We start from the raw sequence: 21,710 nt of genomic DNA, 5'->3' as shown, positions 1-21,710 counted from the left end.
TGAGCATGTAGGCTATAAGTCTATTCTGTGCTGTGTACTGAGGGGAATATAAAACTGTAAGATATGATCTCCACCCTCCAGAAATATGACAAACAAATTTTTGTCCTGAGCAGGAATGTACCGCTCCTGCCTAAATTAACTGACATCTGTTTGAGCCTTAAATGCTATGTCAGGAGATTTTAATGATGAAAGGAAAATAGAAGATAGACCACCAGAGAGGGGAAACATGGAAAGACAACAGATCTACCTTAACAAATCCAGCCATATTGCAGTATAAGTGAGGATTGGAGATGCTGAAACCAACCTTTAGAGGCAACATAATAGTAAGAAGAGGGAACCTAGGATCAGGCAGATCTGGGTTAGTAGCTAGCTACTAACTAGCTGTGTAATCTTAAGCCAATGACTCAACTTCTCTGAGTCTCTGCTTTCTATAAAATAGTAATATTAATAATATGATTACCTGTTCCATAAGATTGTTTTGAGATTTAAATAAAATAATGCAGATAGATAAAGCACAGTGTTTCGCACACTTCAGCAAAAGGAGAGACTTGTTTCTGAGACATCACTATCACTAGGAAGCTAGGAGACACTTACACAATAAGGGTCTGGAAGTATCTATACCTGAAAATTAAGGTTAGCCCCAGAAAGCCCAAAAACAAAGGCACTGCTTTTTTCACCTCTTAAACAGAGGATCTGTCCTAGTACAATTCATCCCAGCCATCGTAAGCCAAACACACACTTACTTAATAAAGACTCCCATCAAGTTACTCTGGCATCACCCTTAAAACATCTAAGATATATATTATGCTATCAATGTATTTTATCTTCTCCACCTGCATTTCTAGCTTGGGGTTTCATAAACATCATCAAGACACACTCCTTCTCTTCCTACACACTCACACTCGCACACACACACACACACTTGCCCATACACTCCGAGGCTTTGTCCCAGTGCTGAGTGCTTCATATCCAAATGCCGAATTTAAGGGCATCCCTGTCCAATTTGACAGGATATGCTGAGCAAACAACAGCTCTGGATAAGGTAGTGCATACTGGAAGCCAAAGAACAGTACAGAAGGTGAGATCTGCAGGGCTCCAACGGAGACGGAGACTGACTCAAAGGCACCCCCACCCCTCCCCACTCCAATGCTTCCCATCTCATTTGGAGTCAAATCCAGTGTCTTTACCATTGCTTGCAAGGCCTCGTAGAATCTGTCCCCTTCCCAGCTCTCCAGCTTTACCTCCTCCCACTCCCTATCCGCAGGCTCTACTCCAGCCACAAGGCCTCACTTTCTCGTCAACAAGCCAAGCATGGTGTACTTAGAGGCGTTTGTAATGGCCATTCTTTTAGTCTGGAAATTTCTTTCCCACATGGCTGATTCCTTGTCTCTGCTCAGGTCTTAATTCAATGTCTTTTCCTTAGAGCAGCCTACCCTGACCCCTGATTTAAAGGACCTGCCCCTTCTTCCACCCCTGTCACTTCCTATCACATCACTCTCTTTTATTGTCTTCATAGCTCACTACTTCTCTAGTCAAAATAGCTTCTTCTCAATTTTTCCTTCCTGCCTCTGGGTCTTTGCATACGCTATTTACTCTCCCAAGAATGCTTCTTCCCTTCTTTTCATGTAGCTCTTTGGAAACCTTCAGATCTCAGCTGAAGCCCACCTCCTCAGAAAGGACTTCCCAGATCACTTAATATAAACATAATATAAACCCCCGCTATCATTAGTCCCCATTGGCATCCTCTTCTTTTCCTTCACGACACTGATGGCAATCTTCAATACTACATGTATCTGTTTTCTTCACTCCATCCCCCCAGCCTCAAGACTGAAAGCTCCGTGACAGGGATTTTTGTCTGCTTTGTTCACCAGAAGGATTGTCAGGGAAGGCCTCACTGAGAAGGTGAAATTTGAGCAAGGACCTGAAGACTGGGCTAGTGCTACTGTTACTAATACATTGAGTCCAGATACTTCTGCCTGAATTTCAAAGCCTACCATAACCTGGAATCACTTTACCCAGCCAATCCTCATTCTCACTCACCCCCTCCAGGACACACTCTGCACTCTAATCTGACCTGTCTCACACAATCCCACCTGGAAAGTCTTCCATAATTACTTACCACAATCTTTAAAACACCATGATATAGCTAGTATCTTTTTTTTTTTTTTTTGTCTTTTTTGTGTCCAGCCGCACCGCGCTCAGCCAGTGAGCACACCGGCCATCCCTATATAGGATCTGAACCCGCGGCGGGAACGCTGCTGCGCTCCCAGCGCTGCACTCTCCTGAGTGCGCCACGGGATCGGCCCTATAGCTAGTATCATTACTCTCACTTAACCGATAAGGAAATCGAGGCTCAGAGATTAAATAACATGTCCAATATCACAGAGCCAGTAACTGCTGGAGCAGGATCTAAATGGACTCCAGAGCCTGTGTTCTTACATACTACATCATGCCAAAAACGTAAGAGAATAGGCAGCATAGAAGAGGTTTTTTAAAAAGGCATAGAGAAGAGCAAAACAGACCCAAGTCTGTCTGACTCAAAAGTTTGCTCATACCCTCTGTCTAGGGTGCCACATGCCCAGTTTTGTCTATGACAATCCTGGTTTACTTCTGTTTTTCCAGCCTGATTATCAACAGTGCACCCTTTCGCTCTCAATTTGTTGTAATTTTTAAGGAAATTGAATATTGTACATTTACAGTACATCTTGCCTTTCCGGAACTCACAGTGCCATTTTGCTTGCTGTCAGGAAATTAAGAAAAATGAAAAGAGAAAAAGAAATTCTTTTTCTGTGTATCCTTTGGCAAGACATTTTCATTATGGAAATGACCAGGGTTTTTCATCTGTTACATTAGCATTCCTTGAAAACCATAATTGACAATGAGGGTATGAGAAGAAATGCATCTTTATGGGCAATAAACATTGGTAAAATTGGTTGAATACTATTGAAAAATGGTGAAAATAACTCAAAATTTGTCTCAATTAAATGGTCTGATTATCATTATAACAGCTAGTAATCACTGAGCATTTTCTATGTATTAGGTAGGCACTTTACATGTATCACTTCATTCATTCTTCACAAGAACTCTCATTATCTCCATTCTTTTGGTTGTTTTTAACGTACTTTCTTTGATTGACAAATAAAAACTGTATATATTTATAGAGTATTACCTGAGGCTTTTATATACGTATAAATTTTGGAATGATTAAATCAAGGCAATTAACATATCCATCACCTCACGTACCACCTCACATACTTACCATTTTTTGTGTGGTGAGAACGTTTAAGATGTACTTTCTCAGCAATTTTCAAGTAAACACAGTATTAACTATAGTTACCATGTTGTACGTTAGATGTCCAGAGCTTATTCCTTCTGTCTAAATGAAACTTTGTACCTTTTGGCCAACATCTCCCCATTCTTTCACTTCATCCCAGCCCCTGGTAACCACCATTCATCTATCTCTCTCCTTCTGTGAGTCTGACTTTTTAAGATTCCACAAATAACTGAGATCATGCAGTATTTGCTTTTCTTTGTCTCACTTACTTCATTTAGCATAATGTGTTCCAGGTTCATCTATGTTGTCACAAATGGCAGGATTTCCTTCTTTTTTAAGGTTGATTAGTATTTCATTGTGTATATATAGCACATTTTTAAAATCCATTCAGCCATCAGTGGACACTTAAGTTGATACTATATCTTGGCCATTGTGAATAATTCTATGAAGAACATGGGAATGCAGATATCTCTTCAACATACTGATTTCATTTCCTTTGGATATAGACTGAGAAGTAAAATTTCTGGATCATATGGTAGTTCTATTTTTAATTTTTTGAGAAACCTCCATACTGTTTTCTATAATGACTGTACCAATTTACATTCCCACCAAGAGTGTGCATGAGTTCCCTTTTCTTCACATGCTCACCAACACTTATTATCTCTTGTCTTTTTAATAAAACCCATTCTAACAGATGTAACGTATTCTCTCATTGTGGTTTTAATTTGTATTTCCCCAATGTTTAGTGATGTTGAGCATTTTTTTCATATACCTGTTGGCCATTTGTATATCTTCTTTTGAAAAATGTCTACTCAAGTCCTTTGCCCTCTTTTTAACTCGGTTATTTGTTTTCTTGCTATTGAGTCGTTTGAGTTCCTTATATATTTTGGATATTAACACATTATCAGATGTATGGTTTGCAAATATTTTCTCATATCATTATCCCCATTTTAAAGATAACGAAACTGAGGTTCAAGGAGGTTAAGTGACTTATCCAAGTCCCCACAGTTGTTAAGTGGAAAAGCTAGAATTCAACCCCAGATAAACCTGATTCTGAAGTCTATGTGTTTAACCACAAGGCTATACTATCCCTTCTTCATTGCATTGCCTCGTAACTGCATTTAACAGTCAAAATCATTATAGAAAATCCAACATTTATCCTAGAAAAGAAATATAAAATGAAATGACTTTCCTAAAGTCCCACTCAAGCACCCCTTTATTGATACATTAACATTTCCATGAACAAAAGAAATATCAACATCCCTTCCCAAATCATAAAAATATGGCTAATGAAAAATAGTAAAGCCCACAATGAAATGCTGTCTGTTAAATCCCCTCTCTGCCTTTGTGACTATATCTCCTTCCAGGGCCACACATGCGAGGAAGTCCAAGTAGAGCTTCCCAGCAAGTTTGCAGTTGAGGAGTGAATGTTGCATGATGCAGAGCATCGTGTTCCCTCTTCCTGCAAAAAGTCACTCTATTCAATTCCACCCACATCTTCTGAACATCTGCCATGTGCTCACAACACTGAGCCAGGCACTGAGGATAAAGAGATGAAAAAAGAGTTTCCATGCTCAAGCCCCCAGTTTCTGTGTTTAAGGGTTGGAAGAAGGAGAGAAAAGGAGCAATGCTACAAAGACCAGTACAAAAACTTTATTTCTCCTCTGAACTTCCTTAGTACATTTGCTGTACCTCTCTTTTGGCAGTTTCACTTACTGTCTATCTGGTATTCTACAGAGAAGCAGTGTGGTATAGTAGCAAGCACTGAGCTAGGCAATCAGACTTTGCCTTAAATCCCAGCTCCTCCTCTTAGGTAGCTGGGTTACCTTGAGTAAGTCATTTAATCTCCCTTGAACTCAGTTTCCTCACCTTGAAAATGGGATTTATAATATCTATTCCACAGGACCGTTGAAAGGAGCCAATTGGAAAGATACCTGTAAAATGTCTTGCACAGGCCCTGGAACATAGTAGGTATTGAGTAAAGAGAAGCACTTTTTATTCTTATTAACATGCTTTTTCTCCTGTTCTAGAAGGTAAGCTCCTTGCAGGTATTGCTCGAATGTACTTTATCTCTCTGTCTCCAGAATACTGGGCACACCGTCATGCACATAAGAGACTCAAAAATAGCTGTATAGAGAATCGAAGAATGAAGAAATTATTATAGTTCAAGAACAGTAACCTTTGACCAAAAATGTTCCAAACAAAGTGCTTCAATGATTCAAAGAAGGGCAGTAACACACATAGTTGTTGAGAGCGGAAGAGAAAAAGGATCAGGAGAAGCTTCAAGGAAGAGATGGATATTGATGGGAATAAATGACAAGGAAAAGTTTTTCTGCCTGGGGGGGTTTGAGCCTGAGTCTGTCTGACTTCAATGCCTCACTCTTTCCAAGTTTATGCCACACCATATGGTCCCTCCCACAGCTTAAGTGGAAAGTTGAGGTGTAGTAAAAAGCCAAGAAATTCAAGTCCTTGTCTGTTAAAGACTTGCTGTGTCATTTTAATTAAGCCTGGTAGTTTATCTTTCTAAGCCTCAGGGTTCCTCATCTATAAAATGGGGACTTTACAAAAACGAAAAAGAGAGATCTATCTCACAGAGTTGTTGAGAGGCATGTGATCAACGAATGGCAGCTGCAATTTCTATTCTATTTTCTTACCAGTGTTGCAAATGAATCTGCTCACATACTCTTCAAATTTGGCAAAACAAGCCCAACCTATAAGTGTACTAAGCTGGTGAGGCATCCCAGTTGCCTGAGATATTAGATTTTGCATAAAGTTTTTATATCACTCTTTAGCCCAGTTTTGATAAATGCTATAAAATCTGGGACATCCAAAGTCTTTTTGACATGTTTGGAACATCATGCAGCATGACAGTTTTGGTAAAATGGGATCACTGGGTAATTTTATAAGAATTTAGGACCATTAAGAAACTTTGGGAAACATTTCCTCCAATGGAAAATAAAATGAGCTAAAAGTTTGCTAAAATGCTGATCTGCCTTGCTGATAGCAGCAGTACTGAAAAAGAAAGTGAGAGTACTGCCATCATACTGCAAACAAGGAACCAGGCCTAGAAAGTGATGACACAGGGGCACCAATGGGGAGCTTTGCCTGTTCATTTTTATACCCAACATTTTTTATTTAAAGGTAAATAAAGCTGTAGACTATATCAGACAGAAAGGAGGGAACTTCCAGAACCATGATGATATATTAAATTCCATCCCAGGCTCAATAAACTATGACTTATAAGGCTTGTAAAATCTTTACAGGGCTCCTGACAGCTCCACATGTGTTGATGGCCAGAAGAATGGAACCTTTTGCAAAACATCTGCTAAATCATGCATCTTGGCTTGAATTTCTCTGTCCGTCCATGATGACAAAATACAGAGTGAGTGAAGTGCATTCAGGTTTGAGGGAGTATATAGGTGGGTGTTTTTGCACAATATTGGGGCTGCTTATTTAAAGTGGCATTTCGTCATAGCTTCCATCTGTAAGATAGATTTTTGGCCATATTGGATAAAAGCTGCTCTCTCCTAATTTTAACCATGCCTGAGAAACATGAGTTTGTTCATCACATATTAAATTACATTTAGGGTCTACTAGAAGGCGCAAAGCTTCTGGTAACTTCTGACAAACATGAGCTTGAATAGATTACGCTCAGCGGGCTAAGAGTTTCCTAATAATTTTAACTGGAGTTCATGAACAGATGGGGAAAAATGGACTTTCATGGGCAAACAAATGGTTTTCCACTGTCCAGGAAAGTTGCAAATCAGAATGATTGGAACTTTTTCATATCATGCTGAGTTTTGCTTCAGAACTCAAGTGCCTGTAGGGTGGGAACATCACTGAGAGGCAGGCTGATTAAAGGAGCTTTCTTCTTTCACCTTTTCCATGCTATGTTTTGGATTTTCAAGTTTTTAAGCAGTGTACTGCACAGATGACTGGAATCTGAGTAAGGAAACAGAAAGCATTAAAATAGTGTTCTTGCTCTCTACTTTCCTCTCGGCTTTTAATAACTAGTTCACTTGCGAGCCTCAAAGGACTATGCAGTGTGGGAGAAGAAACATACTTGGTTGGGTCCCCTGGAACTGAAGTCAAGACCTTCCACCCCTCCAATCTCTAGCCAAACCCTTGAGGCTGATACCAACCAGGTAACAATGGTGCCACCTTTCCAATTGCCCATTGAATTTGATTAGTTGATTACTTTCAAGAAATACTGGGGCAAGAGAAGGTGGTTTTTACTACACTTGATTACAACAGGAGACAACTGGCTCCTATATCAGGAGGGTGGATCCAAGTGGGAAACAACCAAATCCTAACATTCACTGGCCGTTTATTGAGCATCAACCATGTGCCAGGATCATGCTTGGCATAAGCATGTGAGTATAGCAGTAAAGAACATACGTGGGGTGCCTATCCTCATGGAGCTCAGTACAACAGATAGGCAAGCAACCAGATAAGTGCAAGGCAGAGAGAGAACTGCTGTGACAGGGAAGACAAAGGTGAAGCTGATATGATCTATGCTCACAGAGAGCTCAGGTCCTAATAGGAGAGACATACTAGCAAACAATTATAACATTGAGTGATAGAGTCTATGGGAGAAGAGAGCTCAGGGAATATAGGAGCACAGAAGAGAAGATGACTCAATTCTTTACCTGGGGAAGATGGGAAGGGGCTTCACATAGGAGGTTTCATTAAATCAGATCCTGAAAGATGAAATGGCTTGGGAAGTAGGTAGTCTAGGATGCTAGTGTACTAGCAATCACAATTTTCCACCTTCAAGTGACTATGACCTTTGAGTAACAGCTGATGTAATTCTCACACAGAGAGCAGTAAAGAGTTAAACCTCACTTCTGCCAGTCCTTTTAAGGTTCTTGAAATCCCAGGGGAGGAAGGCCTCTAATCCTGCCTCATAGCGGTGGTAGGAATGCTTTAAAGGGAGGAAACTAGGGAACATCAAAGAAAGGGTGTGTTTCTGGGTGGGTAGAAAGAGCCCTGGGTTTGAGTTCCAGCTCCACCACTAACTAAGTAAATAACTAGATAAATAACTCCGTGATCTTCAAGTAAACTTTAAACTTTCTCTTAGACTCAGTTTCTTGATCTGTAAAATGGTAATAATCTTGTCTGCCTCTCAGTATGGTTATAAAGATCAAGTGGAGTGATACAGGGAAGGGGCTCTGTAAACTATAAAGCCTGATACAAATGTCAGCTATTGTTTCCTGGAAAGGGAGTAGTGGCCGGAGGTCGAGGGTGCAATTGGGGTTTATTTCTGTTGTCTTCTGCCAGGAAGACAGTTTTTTCCCGATGAAACAAGCAGGCTTCCTGAGAGAGATGCCCAGCCCTTTCCATCATTCATGCTGAGAATGAGAGGGAAAACAGTGACTTGTATATCCAGGCAGTTTGGGTGGATGCCTTCGTGGTCTGAGGGACGCAGTGAGTCCCGCTCTCCTGGTCTGGAGGGGAGTAGAATGTGCAAGGAATTTCATACAGCATGGTAAAGACTGAGACCATGGTAAGAGCAACTCAGAAGGGAAGGAGCACTTGTATGAGAGATCTGCAACAAGCAGAAACTGAATAGGTAATAAAGAACATTGTTAAGAGAGTGTGGAAGAAGCAAAGTCCTAGCAGAGGTGGAGGGATGATAGCACAGTGGTTAAGAGCACAGCCTTTGGAGCAAGAAACCATGATCTTTGAGTCCCATCATACAATATAAGATAAAATGATAAACTGTATTACTAGTTATCTAGTTTACAATGATACAGTTCCTCCCTGAACATGGCTTCCCTTCCTGCCCCAGTGACTTTGAACTTGGCCATGTAACCTGCTCTGGCAAGTGGAATATGAGAAGACATGACATATACTATGTGTAAGCATAAGCAAGCTTTAGATGACTGCTACTGTCTGAATATTTTTATCCTCCAAAAATTCATGTGTTAAAATCCTAACACTCAAGGTGATGGTGTTAGGAGGTGAGATCTTTGGGATGTGATTAGGTCAAAAGGGCACAGCCTTCATGGATGGGGTTAGTACCCTTATAAAAGAGGTCTAAGGAAGCTCATTTGCCCTTTCCACCATGTGACAATACAGCAAGAAGAAAACTTGAATGAACCAAACAATGAGCCCTCCACCAGATACAGAATCTGCTAGCACCTTGATCTTAGACTTTCCAGCCTCCAAAACTGTGAGCAATAAATTCCTGTTGTTTATAAGCCACCCAGTCTATGGTAGTTTTGTTATAGCAGCCTGAACAATCTAAGACAATGAGCTTATGTAATTTGGCTCTGCTTCTCTTATTCCTGTCCTATGCAAACAGCATGCCCCACATAATGGCTACTCTTTCAGCTTAGTTTCCAGAATAAGGAGAACTGTGGTGCCAAGCACGGCCAATCTGGATGGAGCCCAGCAGATCCACAGCTGAACTGCAGTCTTCACATAACATGAACAAGAAATAAATGGGTGTTTAAGTCAAGGGTTCACAAACTATAGCCCAGGGAGGCCAAATATGGCCTGCCGTCATCTTTGTACAGCCTGTGAGCCAAGAATGGTTTTTACATATTTAAATGGCTGAAAACATATCAAAAGAAGAAGAATTTTTCATGTCATGTAAACTATATTAAATTCACATTTCCATGTTTATCAATAAAGTTTTATTGGAACACAGCCATGTTTATCTGTTTACACAGTGTATATGGCTACCTTTGTGCTGCAATGGCAGAGTTGAGTAGTTGTGACAGAGACTATATGGCCCACAAAGCTTAAAATATTTACTATCTGGGCCTTTAATAAAAATTTGCCAGACCTTGATTTAAGCACAGAGATATTGGGGTTATTTGTTTGTGACCTCAGCAAAAGATGACTAATATATTAAAGTACTTAGCTATATGAAGGCTCAGTGTTCTCATTTGCTAAGTGGGATGGAAAATAGGACCAACCTCATTGAGTTTTTAGAAAATTAAATCATATAGTGTATCTAAAGCATTTAAGATGATGCCTGGCACATAGCAAGTATTCAAAATTATTATTAAGGGACCATAAGCTTCTTGTAGTAAACACAAGGAAAAGGAAGAAAGACAAAGAAAAGGAAAACAGAAGATGACAAGACAAAATGCAGTAGAACAGATGCACTGGCCTAATCACCTCTGGCTAGATAACGCCCTGGACAAAGTGGTCATACAAAAGTAAGTCAGGTACAACATGACTGTAATAAATTGTAAAGTTGACTTTAATTGCTTGATAAATCTGTGTCAAAATCATCCACAAAGTGTAGCTTGTCGACCACATCTATTTTGGGCTCAAGGCATAAGTTAAGAGTCCCCAAAGGGGCATTGTTAATGTCAAAAATGTCCACACTGATCATCCTTCTGGTCCCTGGGCTGGTACTCAGATGGTTATCCATCTGGACCCCTCCTACTTGGTAGCCAAAAATTGTTGAGGGGGAAGGTGAAGTATACCCTGAAAAGTGATGGTCACCCTAAGCCCCAATCCACAGTAACTGAGGATTGGTTGAGTACTTGAATCCCATTGGTTAGAAATATGCATATAAATTGTTTCAGTGCAGTTTTGTTCCTTGACTCTTGTACCCTTATATAGCAAAATAGTGTCATCAATATATATCATTTGTGCTCCATGCTTGTTCCATTGCAGTCTTTATTCTCTGGGCACCCAGAGGAAGAAAGCAGCACAAAGGTTTAAAGAGAGATAAAGAAGGGCTTCAGAGAGCATTCCAGAACCCCTTTGGGTGCTCAGAAGAGGAAATAAATCAAAATCCTTCAGAAAAGAACAAAAATGCAGGTCCCTTCTGCTCCATTTCTTCTGAAGGCATAGGAGGCCTTCCTAAAATTAAATTAATTCTCTTTCTCTCTCTCTCAAAGCAGATCCAGTGGCAAGTGTATGTGGCTGAGCCATCTGATTCAACTCCACATTTTCCCTGGCGTAATCTACACTAGGCAGAATCTTGAAAAGTATTCCCAAAGAAGTAGAGTTTGAATTAATTACTTTATTTAACTTCTACGGTTCTAAAACTGAACTGTCTCATAGGCGATCTTTCAAAGGCAAGATGATGTGGAAATATTTTAGTCATTGGCCAAAAACTTTGTTCTTTTCTCCTTTTCCAGATGTAAAATCCATTAGTTGCTAAGGCTGCCTCTGTGTTGCTGTAAAATGGGAACCAGAATGCTTTGCTCAGAAATATTAGATACTCCAAAAGTTTCTTTGGAAGCTCACCATTCAGAGCATCTGTAACATAAGGCTGGAAACTCAAAGGTACCTCTCCCTTGATACTTGCCATGAGGAATTTATCAGGTTCTTCTGAATCTGTTAAATCATCTTGATGGCTTGCTGAAGCGTTTTCAAAAACACAGGCACCATTTTGTCATGGAGATCACCTTTTAAATTTTTTTAAAGGGTCTAAACAAGCCAAAAAGCTTCCAAGTAATTTGGGACTAAAGAGGAACACACTTCCGAAAGGTCCCAGTGCAAACCCTCTGCTGACCACAGGACTGTCTCCCCAGAGCTGGGCAGGCAGCAGGACACCTTATGTGGGTGCAGACCCCCATCTCTTCTTAGAAGCATGATCATACTTTCCAACCCAGGCTTCTGGACTCTGAATTTTCTTTTCTGTCAGCAACAGCTCGGGTATAACCCCAAAGAGTTCATTGCTTCTTTCCTATTTTTCTCTATGTAAATCAAGTAAAAATTTACCACCATACATCACTTTTCCTGTTCCTTAATCTGAGATCTTCTGTTCTTATCCATCATCATTTTTCTGTAATTTTCCTACAGTATTCAGGCAAGGCAGAGTTCATATTCTCACTGGTTGTGTGTCCACTGCCCTTGATGGTTCCTTCACAGGCAATCGCACAGTTCTCTGCCTCATTGCTCCCATCAGAGAAACAGAGCTCACCTTTGTCCCCTGTATTGTCATCTTCTATTTACTTGTCCATATCCCACTGGACTAAGAGCCCCTTAAGAACAGAGACAACATCATATTCCTTCCTGTATCCCTAGAACATCAGATTGCCTGGAACATGGCAGAGTGTGCATGCACACGTGTGTGTATAAAATGAAAGAATGGTGAATTAACCTATCAATTGGTCGATACATTCAGTTGTTTAAAAAGTATAATGGAACTTCAACAATCCAGACCTATGAGAGAAGTGGCTGAGTGTTAATTGCAGGGATTCGTAATGTCATTCTGGGCTTCTCAGAGCTTTTTTGTTAAATTCCTGGTTCTCTGTGATGATCTTGGCAAGGAGGGTTATGAGTACATAACCTACTACTCTATTTACTGGGCAACTGCAATTCTATTACACACCTACAGTGTTCTGTGGCAGAAAGAGTATAAGAATTGTGTTCCTGCCCCCATGAGGATTGTGAGAGCATGTCTTCCCATCCACCAGCTTCTGCCCTGCTTGGACTGGTCTTAAGGAGGACTCAGGTTCATCTACTCAATTGTGTCTTTGTCACCAAGAAACCTAACTACATCATCTTCTTGATCGCTCTTTCATCCTCTTCCTCTGCCTTCCTCTGCCCTGTAATCACAGTAGAAGGTGATGGCCGTATTGGTAGGGGTGATGGTTGTAGGTGAGTGATGTGGAAGTGGGGAGTTCTGAGTGGTCTCCATTGATTTCCTGGTGGAAATTTAATGACCCTAAAATTTCTGTGCAGCTTTTACAATATTTATGTACATTAAATAAAAAAACCCTTCCCTTTTGATAGAAAATCTCTCTCTTATGGATGGCTTCAGTCCGAACCCATTGCATGAAACCAGGATTTTACTTAACATAGTCAGTTTTAAATGTGGATTATTCAAACACCAGATTATATACAGAAGGTCTGAAACTCTAAGATAGCTTTCTGCCTGTTCTTCCAACCTATCCACCTCCACCCTAACACAAACACATGCACATACACACACACATGCACATACACACACACATGCACACACACCCCTTAACTGTTTTCTGTTAATTGGTGTGACTTCAATCAATACAAACCAATTTTATTGTTAACCTAAGAAAAAAACTAATCGGATGTCAAATGTGTTGCCCAAAACATGTATAATCCAATCAAACATTTGGCTCTGGATTGTTTTGCTTGTATACAAGGTGATGAAAACAAAATGAGTATTTCAGGCACTTTGGGAGTTGTTTTAAATTTCCGAGACTGATAAGGTACCACTCTGTAAATTACTATTGCAGTACACTAAACAGAGCCCTGGTAGCCTTAATGAAGAAATGTTTCTCTGAGAGTGTCACTTTCTTCAGAGGTATAACTTCCCCAGGTTAACAACAATTAGAATATGATCGCTTCTATAGGTATGGTATATTTTATACTATATTAGGTCTATTGTTTAATTGGCTAGATGCTATTGTGAAGCTGTTGAAAATAAACAAATTTCCAATTATTGTTAACTAGCAGTCTCAATCATTTGTATTAATAATTTGGATATGACTACATATTCAACCGTAACGGTGACAGAAAAGTATTGGTGCAGCAGATGAGATTCAGTATTCAAGAAAGAACATTTATTAAGAGGAAAGGATACCTTGAAATAATCGATCAGAGTGGACAATAATATGAACTCCTTCTGGATTCAAGTTAATGATTCGAATACCTCTCCCAGATCACTTAGAAATGTATTTACACACAGTAATCTTGAAATGAATCATCTCTTTCTGTGGGAATCCTACCTATACCTGTTAAATTCCAACTCCAATGCTGACTTTATGAAGCCTCCTTGGATCTCCCAAAAGGACCATCTAGGAAGGAAGAACAGAGTGGGCAAATGCCCAACTATGGGATAGAATGTGGTTTGTTCTAGGAACTGAAAGGAGATCACTATTGCTGGAAAATGGGAAGCAAGAGTGAGAGTGGAAACAAATGGGAATGGCATGGTAATAGAGGCAATCTTTATTCTAGGAGTATTAGAAAGTAGTTAAAAATTTTTATTGTAGGGGTATGGATTGTGGTGGGGATATGATCTTACTTATTTTCTTAAAGATCATTCCTGCTGCAGTTTAGATTACAGATTAGAGGGAGATAAGAGTGGAAACAAGACCAGTTAATAAGCTTATCGAGTTGTCCAGGTGAGAGATGATGGTAGCTTAGACTAGGGTTGTAGCAGTGGAGGTGGTAAAAAGTAAACAGATTTACCACATTTTGGAGGTTAAAATGTCAGGACTTGTTGGGATGCAAAGGGTAAAGTTTGAAAAAGAATCATGAAGGATATCTTTCAGGAAATGGTCTTTAGTGCTAGTTGGCTGGTCATGACACAAAAATGAGGAAGCCTGGATACCCAAAATAGTAGTTTGGGGTACTTTTCAATTAAGAGGTGATGGCAGGTGGCTATAGTTAACTATAAATTATTCTGTATTTCCAAATAGCTAGAAGAGAGGATTTTTAATGCCTCCAGCACAAAGAACTGATAAATGTTTGAGATGATGGATATGCTAATTACCCTGATTTGATCATTACACATTGTGTACACATTGTATACATGTATTGAAATAATAGTCTGTACCCCCAAAATGTGTGCAGTTATTATGTGTCAATCAAAAAATTCAAAAAAGGGATGATGGTAGAATAAGGGAATATCAAATCTCATCTCTGTGCTAAAGCACCTAGGATTAATTTCAATCCAATTAGCTTTATTCACCCTTCTTAGTCAAGGTTTAACCAGTGAATCCATCAAGAAATATTTATGGAGAGTCTACTGTGTGGCCAGCACTACCTATGATCAATGTGGGGGCAAAATATAGCCATGAAAAAATAAACCAGAGCTCTTCTAAAGGCCAGTTTACTGACTAGCATTCCTGTTGGGAATATACAACTTGGAAGAACAGGCCACTCTCCTGTTAGAAATGATGTTCTGAATCAAGCAACATACTTTTTGATGAGAAAAAAAAAAAAAAAAACTTAAAAAAAAACTTTTAAAAAAATATACAAAGTAGACAAATATTTCAGTAGATGCAAAACTACGTTGGATCTTGGGTGGAATGTCGGAAATTAGGAAAAAGGTGAAATAACATGGCATGAAAAATAGACAAAGTATGTTATGTTTAAAGCTCTAAACTAAGAGTCAATTACAGTCCTGTTTCTCCCACTTATTCACTTTTTGACCTTAGGCAAAAGTCACTTTGTTTTCTGGACCATAGTTTTCCCATTTACGAAATGAGGGGGTTGGATTAAACGATCATTAAGATTTCGTTCAACTACAACAATCTGTGAGTCTAGATCAGAAAAAGTCTGAGAGTCTCAAGTCTAGGGATAGAGTTAGGTCACTATAACAAGCTTTTCCTAAAACAATAAGGAGATGAAATACACTCAACATAAAATGATTTCTTAAAATTATATATTGCCAAAGCAGAAAAGAGTTAGAAACATGGAAATTAAAAGTAGTAGCATCAACATGTAATCCAGAAAAAAAAATTATAGAATAAGATAATAAGAATTTCTCAGTGTTTCTACAGCATAATCAGGAGACAGTGATCTGTTCTAGGCAGCAATTTTAGTGGTTTAGGCAGAAATGTACCAAGAGTGAAGAACAGGGAGTCTTTAGGACCCCAGAGCTTGATGAAAACATCCTAGAAACCCAATTTCTCTTTGCCTTTGCTGAGATTCTCTGTTCATGAAGCTTCCAAGTGGTGGATTACATTACCAAGTGGGGTGCCTATCAGACAGCTGGTCCCATTTATCAGCCTAGGGGCCACTCTCATAGTAAACTAATTAACCAACTTTCTGATTTACATTTAGTCTCGTGTGTGTGTGTGTGTGTGTGTGTGTGTGTGTGTGTGTGTGTGTGTGTGTGTGTGTGTGTGTGTGTGTGTGTGTGTGTGTGTGTGTGTGTTTAAGAGCGTATTCATTCACTGGAACCAGAACACCCCTTAGTGACAAGAATAAAATGTGTTTCTGTACCCACAAGGATGAAAACCAGCCCCTGGAGCCAAAGTGGTCTCAAAGGCATAGGAACCATAAAGCCTCAAAAGGAAGTAAATATTCCACATGAGTCAGAGTTGTTTTCTACTTTGGTTGAGATGCAGCATGTTAGGGTGGCAGCTGTTGTCGCTACATACTGACACACTTCAGCTTCTCCAGTTTTTCAGGTGTTCCTGAATAGCAAGCAAAGGTCCTACAAGGGCTAGTCTCAGCCCATTTCTCTCTTCCCCACTCCAGTCTACATATTCCTATGGCATCGAGATCTCATAACCCTTCAAACTGTGAGAAAACCCCACTATATAATAGTACAAATCAGGAGACAATTTTATCCTCCAAATGGAAAAAGCACTTGGCAGATGTCATTAATTCATCCTCACCACATTCCTATGAGGTAAGCGTCATCCTCATTTTCTAGATGATAAACCAAAACTCGTCTTAGAGGAGTAGGAAAGTCTTAGTGTATTAAATGGATCTCACGTACATTACTCTTTCTTAAATTTCATCCTTCTTTTTAGAAAGCAACTAAACTCTCAGAACTCTTTTTTATGTTAACAAGTCATTGACATGTTATAAAGTGATTTTCCATTTTTCAAATATGCAGAGTGATTATTAGACAATGCAGATAGGAAGAGCACTTTGGCGTGTAGCTTCTATAATTTCAACTTCTAAAATATTTGGAGAACAACATTGGGAATTACACTATACTATCAGCAAGCTGACTGAAAATATTAGAAAAAGGATTCTAGAATATAGCTTCTGTATGTCTTTATGCAAACAGCTACAAAATTACTTCTTCATACTATGTTTTATTATCGGCAGTCAAAGAACTTGGTTCAGTTACAGCAAAAAGTGACAAAATGAAAACCAATTAAATTATGTGGGGGAGGGGCTGTCTGGAAACATCTTGTTTGAATTGTGCAGTAAACATGTGGTTTCTAATTCTCTTGGTTACTGTGTTTCCTCTAAAAGGATGAGAAGCCCTTGTTCCCCAGTTCCCTGGTCCTGTACAAGATTTTTGTTCCATTTCTGGAGTCAGCTGAAGCCTGGACTGTTTTACAAAAAAGAAGAAAATAAAGAACAGAAAATGTCAAATTCTTTGGACTGGGTTTGCTTTTCCTTTTTTAAATTTGAATTTAGAAGAGTACACAGAAAGGAAAATAAACTATCTGATAATTTGATGTCTGGGCTCTGGGACCAAGAGTTTTAAATTGGGTAAGCCGGTCTGAAAGTACACAGGCTAATGAAAGGTGGCCAACCCCAGAAAAAGCCAAACCAGGAGTTGAGCCCTGGGGAGTAATTAAATTGGGGAAAAAAACCCAAAAAGACTTCTCCTAGAAAGAAATGAAAATGCAAAAGCATAATCTCTCTCCAAACAGACTGATCAACTATCTTAAATAGTGAAGACCCTCTGTGATAATTCAGTGTCCCAATCTTGCACTTTTCCTCAGTTCATTTTAAAGAAAAAGTTCAAAGTCTACATTCTGTTGCTGTCAGACATACTTTTCACACCTTGAAGGAAGGGAATTCAAAATTGGTTTTGAAGTGTCTTGCAGACTGAAACCTTTTTTTTTTTAACCACTTTAGTCTGTTCCTTTTAACAATTAGCTACTTATTTAGGAGTGTGTGGGGAAAGAAGAACAGTACCCCCCACAGAAAATAAAATTGTGCTTCCACTTTTGAGGCTTTTAAGCTACATTGGACTCAACTTCAATAAGCATGTCAAAAGACCTATTTGAAAGAATAGATTTTCTCTGCCCCAAGCCAAATCCATAAAAAAATGCAATTGATCCATCTCCAGGAACTCTTCTAAACCCCCTGAAAAAGAAGGCTACAGCTACTTTAGCAATTAAATAGACTCTGGGTTAGAAATATATAATATATAGATATATTTAAAGGGATCACATTACAGAGTTTTTAACACCTCCAAATCAACCTATGGATATTCTATTTGCAAGACTTCCTAAAGATTTTATACAAAGAATCAATTTCATCAAACTGTGCTTCCAGATAATAATAAAAAGGGAGCAAGGCAGAATAGTTTTGGATTTAGGCATTAGCTTCAGAAGTTCAGTAGACTGTGGTCATATATAGAACCCTGGAAGTTGTCAAGGAAACAGTGGCTTTGTGTGTCTGGTGGGCTTCTTGCCTTTGCTTTTACACTTCTTCATTTACACTAACTGAAGCAATAATATCTGTGCCTTATGAATGTTCCAAATCATGTGACACACTTGTTCAGAAATATACTAAGAGAAGAATAGGTTCTCAAATACCAAGAAATACTAGGGAAAGCCTAATTTAAAATACATAGTTCATTCTAAAATGTTTTCCAAAAATTACATTTTTCTTAAATCAAGAGTCTCTTAAATTCAATGCTTAGAAGAGAGATTCTCAGTATTTGAAATTGTAAAATGTTCAAATATTACTCTTAATTACCACAATAGTTACTCTTAAAGAAAAGATAAAATGTCATAATCCTTCGTCTCTCTAGTCATCACAAAGTTATCTACTGAATTAAAAACACACTGATGGTCCTTCAGCTCCATGAACAGATAAACTAACTGTGGTATATCCATAAAAGGAAATAATACTCAACAATAAGAAGGAAGGAAAATAATATGGATGGATCTTGAAGCATTATGCTAAGTGAAAGAAGCTATACTCAAATGGTGACATATGTTAAGATTCCATTTATATGTCACACCAGAAAAGGCAAAACTGTAAGGTAGAAAACAGATCAGTGGTTGCCAGAGGTTGGTGGAGAAGGAGCAGTTGTCTACATAGAGATACGAGGAAATTTAGGGAGGCAATGGAGTGCTCTGTATCTTAATTTGGGTGGTAATTAAGCATTTGTCAAAACTCATAGAACTATATGCTAAAAAGGATGAACTTTACTGTATGTGAATTATACCTCAATAAACATGACTTTTCTTTTAACTTACTTTTTATTCCCACTTTTAAAAAAATCCACACTGGTGGTAGTTTAGGTTTAGGGTATACCTTCGCAGTATAGTCATATGATATAACACACACAATATCATTATATAAAACCAACCCACAGATTGAAATTATTCCAATGCAAGGGGCTCTGAAGCAAAATTTCATTACAATAATCTTTATAATAATATTTTTCTACTAAAAATGTTTTAAAATCTCAGCAAAAATATTGTAATACTAAAAGTTCCACTTACGCATTCCAAGTGAAAATGACCAAAGGTTATTTCAAAGTGAACTATAAAGAGGTAGCTCTTTTATAATATGGCACACACATACACATGCAAACACATACATATATATAACATCTCCAAATCTAGATTATGTGTTCAAATTTATGATATACTGAGCTATCAATAGGCGACATTTAGAAACTTTTACCATTTGATCTGTATTACTCTTCTGGTAAACCAATATTTTCTTCTACTTTTTGTTAATATTCTGATTATTTATGGAAACCTTAAAAATTACGTTAATCCATAGAGATAATATAAATGAGAAAAACATTTATGACACACCCACTACATTTAAGGCACTTTACTAGCTCTTTGTTTTTGTATTTAATTTTAAAAAACCTCATGAAGTACATGCAAGTATCTTTGCTTTATAGATAAGGAAAGAAAAGCTGAAGGAGATTAAGTGACTTGTCCCAAATCACCCAGCCAGTTTATTGCACAATCTGGATTCAAACCCAGGACTGGCTGCCACTTTAAGGTGATTGAGCAATGAGCAGGCTTTTGGAGAGTCAACTGGGTAATGAAATAGGACTGAGGTTTTCACTCTAAAGTTAGAACACCAAGTATTTGATTCAAAGCACAGCCAAAGCAATTTTCATTCGCTCAATACATCTTATTTAAGGAATTTTCTGGGGTTTGACTGTCCTAACTTTATCCATTATTTTTTCCATCACAAATTGACTCCTTGTATTTCACAGGGTTTTAGAAAAGATCTTTAATCTTCCAAGCCTGCAGACACAGTCAGGTATTTGAATGTTATTTAACGATGTGTTTGTAAAGGAAAAAGCCAGGACACTGATTTAAAGATACCCCGAGAGTGCTCAGTGTTATGCCTAGTGTTGCAGTTCAGGCAAAGAAGCAACAAAGATTAGTGTGGAGAAGATAGCATTTGCACAAAGTTCCAAGCGTGAACGTTTTTATAGGAAGTGACCACATGCAAAACAAACATTACAGTGTGAAAAAGACACTACTCAAATTGCTTACCCTCTTTCAGATGATTTAAAGAGAACATAACTGCCTTTTTCCTGTACTAAGAACACTCTACTCATACCAGTGGTTTTAAACAATAAAATCTTTCTGCAGTTTCCACAGTGAAGGATTTCTATCTCATCTGTGTATTCCTGAAATCTTAAGGTATTTTATTTCAGGATATTACTAAAATCCTTAGCATCTTAAAATCAAGTCAAATTCCCAAACTTTGCAATTAAAGGAGTGACCAGTTTCCCCAAACTAAATTATATATTTAATCTGACAAATGCCTGTTTGAAATGTGACAAAAGGACATAGTGCGAAAGCCTATTAACACAAAGCCTATCACACGCAGGCTCTTAATATTCTTCTTTTGGAATACAAACCCAAAAGTCACTAAACAAAAAATTTAGGTAAGAATGATCAGAATGAATTACCCATCTCTAGATGAAATACTAAAGAAAAAGTGAATGAAAAATCCAGAATGAATTTCTTGGAAATAAAACAGAAGCATCTTGTGTGATTACGTATACTCCGATTTTTCACAAATGGTTCTATAGAAACAGCATTTTGGCTTTGTAGTTATGTTCCGTGTGTAGACCATTTCAAGCAACTGAATTTTCAGCTTATTCAGCATACACGGCAGCTTACAAATTCTTTCTTTCTTTCTTTCTTTCTTTCTTTTATGGACCACTTCGCAAATTTGCGTGTCACCCTTGAGCAGGGGCCATGCTAATCTTCTCTGTATTGTTCCAATGTTAGTATATGCGCTGCCAAAGGGAGAAGGGAATACTGCAAAATACTTCTCTAAGCAGCTAAAACTCAGATAAGGAAACAGTCAAGTTCACACTGTGTTTTGAAACTTCCTGACTTTTAAGTGTTTTGAATGTTCCTTTAACACTGTTTTGAGCCCGTTTTTATTTAGTTTACCCTAACAAGTTTTTTTTCAATTTGAAAAAAAATTTAAAAGCCAGTTAGCTGTGAAGTTCCTCCCACAGGCAGTTTTAATTACCTGACAAATGTTTCCCATACTTATCATACCCTTCTACTGTTGAGAGAGCAAGCACTCCTTGAGAGAGGGATGACTGAGTATATTTGTGTGTGTGTTTAAGTAAAAGGAAAACCCCTTCTTTGGTGTAGACAACCAACTTCATGTACACAACAAGAAAGCCATTTAGGTTGGTTCAATACTAAATTCTATTACTGGTGTTTTCAACATTTTGTATTTTAAAGAACCTAACTCTCATGTTCATTTCCTTCAGGATATTTTTATATGCTAAAACTCTCTCTGGTAGCCAGATGTCATATTC

At 38.4% G+C, this 21,710-nt stretch overlaps 1 non-coding gene across 1 annotated transcript; it reads right to left on the bottom strand.

Annotated features, from left to right (window-relative positions):
* Positions 1 to 21,079: 21,079 nt before the first annotated feature.
* Positions 21,080 to 21,182, bottom strand: LOC134368779 (U6 spliceosomal RNA). Its single transcript, XR_010022488.1, has one exon. It is a non-coding gene; the product is annotated as a U6 spliceosomal RNA (small nuclear RNA).
* Positions 21,183 to 21,710: the final 528 nt, after the last annotated feature.

This window comes from Cynocephalus volans, chromosome X (genome assembly GCF_027409185.1).
Source record: "Cynocephalus volans isolate mCynVol1 chromosome X, mCynVol1.pri, whole genome shotgun sequence".
Lineage (NCBI taxonomy): Eukaryota > Metazoa > Chordata > Mammalia > Dermoptera > Cynocephalidae > Cynocephalus > Cynocephalus volans.
Note: the sequence above shows the minus strand (reverse complement) of the source record. Positions and strands in the feature narration are given on the sequence as shown.